This window comes from Convolutriloba macropyga, chromosome 4 (assembly GCF_964194025.1).
Source record: "Convolutriloba macropyga chromosome 4, txConMacr16.3, whole genome shotgun sequence".
In the NCBI taxonomy this organism is placed as follows: Eukaryota; Metazoa; Xenacoelomorpha; order Acoela; family Convolutidae; genus Convolutriloba; species Convolutriloba macropyga.
This window is the reverse complement of record NC_134471.1, coordinates 57,047,199-57,053,584: the sequence shown is the minus strand read 5'-3', so window position 1 is coordinate 57,053,584 and position 6,386 is coordinate 57,047,199. Positions and strand designations below refer to the sequence as shown.

The following is a 6,386-nucleotide window of genomic DNA, read 5'->3' as shown; positions in this document are numbered from 1 at the left end:
ATTGGTCGCACGGGAGTCATGCCGGGCGGTCAAAAACAGCGGTGAGTTTTGAGAAATAAAATGTCGCCCCTGCGGTGAGAGAAATCATGTATCTAAAGAATGGACGAATTGCTTTGAATGAGAAAGTCCAAGTCATTTTAAACGCAATTGTCCTTATTTAGCGAGAACTATCCGAAGGTTGAATTGAGGTGCTTCTTTTTTAGCGAGCTAAGTAAAAATTTTGCGTGTCCGAGACAGCCCAGTGGAGGATTTGCTTACAAAATTAACAATAAAAGGCATATTTATAATGGCCGTAATTGATGTTGGAAGGAGTGTCAACATTTTAAACGACAGCCTCTACCAGCAACTAGGAGAATCGAGCCAGATCAGATTGTTCAATAAAAATATAATAGCTGCCAATAATGAGGAAAAGCCTGTAAAGTGGTCAACAGCTATTCAAGTAACACTTCGCAAAATTTACATCTGAAATGAAAATTGAGTTTCCAGTGACTAAAATTGAGATTACGACTTTTTTGGGTAGGGAGTTCTGATCTAGATTTGACTGTACTTCAAACCCCAGAAAAAACAAACTATTTTGCGACAAAAATGGGAAATTATTACAATTCACCCATCACAACGAAGAAATAAGAATCTTTTTTTAATTGCCACAGAAGAACACGATTTATCTCGTCGCTGCACAGGTCTTATTAAATGCGAAATCATTGATGAAGATGGTTATAAAGCACAACAAACAAAAATTATAGTCGAACCCATGAAATATTTTGAACACAAATCACAGATATTAATAGCGAGATCACTAAGCGACCTGATGGATGATATCGTATGAGATCTGAACCCTACATTCGAAAATTAAAAATATTACAAAAACGAGAGAATACAGAAAGGCAACGATGACAATAATACATATTCAACAAAATAAAAAAGAATGAAAGAACCATCTAAATGAGAGACGTCGGGGCTTTTCTAGGCATTGTGGGCTATTATCCGAAATTTATACCAGCCTTCGCAAAAACAGCAGAACCTTTACAGTTTATTGAACAAGTGAAATGATTTTGAATTGAGTACAGAGTGCAAACTTGCGGTAACCGAGCTAAATAAAAAACTTCGGAAGCCCCAATTTTAGAATATCCAAACGATAGGGATCCGTATACATTAACTACTGCTACTTCGTTAACAGGCATTGGAGCAATTCTTCCCAAAAACAAGGCACTGAGGATAGAGTTATTGCATATGCTAGCAAAACTCTGAGGAAAAGTGAACGAAATTATTAGGCAACTAAGCGGGAATTGTTTGAAATCATTCATTGTACACAACATTTTAAAAACTTTTTACCCTTTCATTGTTTTTTATTTATAACGAACTACCGGGCTCTTGTCTGGATCTCTAGTTTTAAAGAACCAGACGGTATGGTTGCAAGATTAATAGAAAATATTGGTCAATTTAATTTTGACACTAAGCATAGAGCAGGCGAAAAATCCCACACAATGATCAACGGTCGCGAATAAACACAGAACATGATAAACAAACAGCTTTTGTTCATGCTATTGCGGTAGACGCAGTGCAAGACAATAGTGGTTATGGTAGTCGAGGTTGGCAGTTAGACAAACTGCAGAGATTAGAACTGCAAGATTCGCAGCAAAATTACAAACTACTCAAAGAAATATACTCCTGGGTACTAACAAAAATCAGCCCAGCATGTGTGGTACTCGGTTTTCCATTGTCACTGGATTGCATCTGTACAACACCACAGAGCGCAATATATTTGACACCAAAAGACTACGTTTACAAGAAACGCATCAGTTGATGCGAGAATTTATGGATGTCAAACTTGAGCGTCAAAAAACCTATTATGATCGCAGCAGGTTTGGACCGAGCTAAAAAGTTGAAGAAGAAGTGTTAGTTTCCAACCCAACGGCAAAAAAGGAGAAAAAGGAAAATTTACTTCTTTCTATAGAGGACCATACACAACAGTCGAAATGATGAACAATTCTAATTTCGAGGTGGAAGATGAATTGACGAACAAAGCTATTAGGGCCGCCCATTATGACCGACTGAAAAAATATAGTACACGAGACAACACTATCACGCCTGAACATCAGGCGAAAAAAACAACAGTTAAGGAGGAGAACAATATCAGTTTGAACAGCTCAGAAGATGATGATATAATTGAAATAAAATTATTCAGAGACAGTGAAAGTAATCTAAACTCAGAAAACCAATCTGAAGCTGAGATTGCCAACAATTCACTAAATGGTACAAACGACACGTCTGAGAATGAATCTAAAGAATCAGAGCAGGAAATCTCTAACGGGCAAGAGAAAACAAACAATGTTTCCGAGAAACGAGGTGCAACTTCTTCAAAACCTAATGAGTACACTGAAAAAAGCAGGAGAAAGAAAAATTCCCCAGGAAAACAGAAGGAAAACAAAAAAAAGCCACAGAAAGCTAGTAGTGAAACTTAAGGTTATGAAGAAAAGGTAATAGTGATCCCGAGGCACCAAAACTGACTACAAGGTCTAGCAGCCGATTAAAATCGGTGCTTAGGAAAATAAAGAATTACTTTGCCGAGCAATATGAAGAGTACTTTAGCAGTCAGGAAAACTGACGATGTTTTGGTTTCTGGAAATTTCAGAAAGAAATAATGGAGTCAAAAAGAAAGCAGAGTTCGTCCCAAAAATTATGTGTTGGAGTATTACTATGTTTTTCCTGGCATTGCTAGCCATTTTTGCTTCTCCATCACCTTGTCTCAAGCTATACGGTTATGGTTTTCACAAGATCTGTTTTCTAGATCACAATACAAACTGTGATCTAGAAACAGAATTCGAGTATCGAAAACAACAGGAAAAGATTTTTTTTAAACTTGAGGTTCAGCTAGAGATAAAACTGAAATTTTCCATGTATGAAGCGGCATTTACAGTGAGCGCACTTAAAAAAGCAACTATATGACGATTTCGTTTTAGTACAGAAGTTTAAAAAATACTAAAATCAACATAGGAAATGTTTCTTTCAAGCGTAATTCACACCTTTAACTTCGAACTTCTTTAAGAGAGGGAAATGTTTTTGTTATGAAGTTTAGAACGCGTTAAGGTGAAAGTCAACGAGTGAAAACTCAAAAAAAGATTAAAGTATCCAAAAAAATTGTGAGTCCGTCAGTAACAATCTTCGAGAAAAGAACTCACGCTGAAAGAGCAGGATCTGTTTTATATGTTCATAAATGTGCCAAGATGGTAGCAACAATCATTAAGCTTCCTTTTTGAACCGAAGAGGTTCCTGTATTAATAGAGCGTCAGAAGTTTTCTTCTAATAGATATATGGAGCCTCTTAGAAAAATTTTGTAGCATAATTATTTAACTTTTGCCGGCAACCCACTGTACCCAAATGTCGTCAAATTAGAAGACGGCTCTTTTAACAATATGGAGAAACAATATTCATGAAAATTTTATTCACGGGAACGACCAGTTTCAGCGGGAAATTTTTCGAGCAAATGAAATAACAATTTTTCGGAACTTAAAAACTGAAAGCTTTTACATTTGATTAAAAGCGAAGGACATTGCTGTGTCAGTCCTAACAGTCTACTTAATTTTTCAATTTGTAAAAAATTTTCCTGAATTGTTCATCTATTTAGGATTAGTTATTATTGCAGGGTGTTAGCAACAATTTTCGCGGATCCTTGTCCCCGTAACGGGAACATGTATGCAAAATCAGTTACTCAAATTGATAGAGGAACGCTGAGAGCAAAAAAATATGATTGAAGAAAAAAGTACTTAAAAGATTCAGGTGTTAAGAAAACAATAGGTTATCTTGAGTTCAAGAACAAAACAAAATGGGAACGTTCGCTAACAAAATAAAAAAGAATGGAAATTTCTCGAGGTCGAGACCAAAAAATAGAAAAAATGTCTTGAGCTAAAGTCCAAAAAGTGTTGTGTTAAGTTCAAGAGCAAAAAAGTTAAAGTTTTGAAGTCAAGAATGACAATATCGAGAAAATTTAGAACCAAAGAAAGTTTTTTTTATAGCATGCAACGAGATGCCGCAAATTGATGAGTATGTGTACTATATTCCAGAATTGTGGAAAGTTATTTTTGAGATTTTCCCGGGAGTGTACCAACTGGAATCGTGTCTTTCGCCGACATGGAAAGTGTCTACGCTTGAACTTCTGGCACCAGCCAATGTTCGGTCTTGTGCTCTGCAGACTGAAATGAAACCGCAAAACCAGTGCTCGCAAATAGAGAAGTTGAAAAGTGCAATCTCTTTACTTCAAAAAGACCTCGTTGAGATTCGACAAAAACTAGATAACTATTGTGACAAGGACATAGTGGCAACAAAAGAAGTATTGGTCAAATGGAACGCCGAGTATGAGGCGTTGAAAGATAATTTGAAGGCAGCAGCAGCCATAAAGGTTGAACAGGCGCAGTCCATCAATTTATTGAAGCATTAGTTGTCCGATTTGAAGGTCAATGCTGCTAAAAGGGCGGAGCCATTGAAAACAGTAAGAAAATGAATGACTAATTGCGGTTAGAGCTCCAACAGCTGCAACACTACAACCAGCATTTGGCAAACGAATGCCGGAAAAAGGATACTGTCATTGATCACCAATACAATTCTCTTAGAAACGAAAAGGCCAAAACAAAGGCCGCGGAGAAATATCTGTTCAAGATTCGAGACAATAACTTCATGAACTGGACTGCTACGCTATATGAGATTTTGTTGGTAAACAGTTCTGCTTTAAAAGATCAGATCAACAAAAACTACCACAAAGTGAGCCTGTTGAAGCAGACTGATGCTGGTGGAGACGAAGTACTCTTCAAGACCATCAATCGGGAATATCAATATCTGACAAATTATGCAGTGCAAGAAGCGTACAACATATTTGCGCTTGGAGCGGTAGAAAAAATTATGAATGACAAAAACTTATTATTAAACTTTTCATATAAAGCTACAAACTTTCGTATTGTAGGACGTTCTAATAACAACTTCTTTGAAAGAAAATATTATTTGATTTTTGAGAGTGGCACACTCTTTTCTCGCTAAGAGGGGGCAGTGTGAGTGTCACACGTATATATATATATATATATATATATATATATATATATATATATATATATATATATGTATATTTATATATATATATATATATATATATAATATATATATATATATATATATCTATATATATATATATATATATATATATATATATATATATTTATATATATATATATATATATATATATTTAAACTATAAATAAATATATATATATATATATATATATATATATATAAATATGTGTGTGTATATATGTATTTAAAATATATACATATATATATATATATATATATATATATATATATATATATATATATATATATATATATGTGTTGTGTTAAGTTCAAGAGCAAAAAAGTTAAAGTTTTGAAGTCAAGAATGACAATATCGAGAAAATTTAGAACCAAAGAAAGTTTTTTTTTATAGCATGCAACGAGATGCCGCAAATTGATGAGTATGTGTACTATATTCCAGAATTGTGGAAAGTTATTTTTGAGATTTTCCCGGGAGTGTACCAACTGGAATCGTGTCTTTCGCCGACATGGAAAGTGTCTACGCTTGAACTTCTGGCACCAGCCAATGTTCGGTCTTGTGCTCTGCAGACTGAAATGAAACCGCAAAACCAGTGCTCGCAATTAGAGAAGTTGAAAAGTGCAATCTCTTTACTTCAAAAAAACCTCGTTGAGATTCGACAAAAACTAGATAACTATTGTGACAAGGACATAGTGGCAACAAAAGAAGTATTGGTCAAATGGAACGCCGATTATGAGGCGTTGAAAGATAATTTGAAGGCAGCAGCAGCCATAAAGGTTGAACAGGCGCAGTCCATCAATTTATTGAAGCGTTAGTTGTCCGATTTGAAGGTCAATGCTGCTAAAAGGGCGGAGCCATTGAAAACAGTAAGAAAATGAATGACTAATTGCGGTTAGAGCTCCAACAGCTGCAACACTACAACCAGCATTTGGCAAACGAATGCCGGAAAAAGGATACTGTCATTGATCACCAATACAATTCTCTTAGAAACGAAAAGGCCAAAACAAAGGCCACGGAGAAATATCTGTTCAAGATTCGAGACAATAACTTCATGAACTGGACTGCTACGCTATATGAGATTTTGTTGGTAAACAGTTCTGCTTTAAAAGATCAGATCAACAAAAACTACCACAAAGTGAGCCTGTTGAAGCAGACTGATGCTGGTGGAGACGAAGTACTCTTCAAGACCATCAATCGGGAATATCAATATCTGACAAATGATGCGGTGCAAGAAGCGTACAACATATTTGCGCTTGGAGCGGTAGAAAAAATTATGAATGACAAAAACTTATTATTAAACTTTTCATAT

The 6,386-nt window shown here is 35.4% G+C and overlaps 1 protein-coding gene across 1 annotated transcript in view; it reads left to right on the top strand.

Moving 5' to 3' along the window:
* The first annotated feature begins 688 nt into the window (after nt 1–688).
* The window catches only part of LOC142337779 (ATP-dependent RNA helicase DDX19A-like), a 58,940-nt gene continuing 53,242 nt past the window's right edge, over nt 689–6,386 (top strand). Inside the window, exon 1 of the mRNA XM_075387288.1 lies at nt 689–692. The gene's annotated coding sequence lies outside the window, so the exon portion shown is untranslated. The remainder of the gene's footprint in view (nt 693–6,386) is intronic.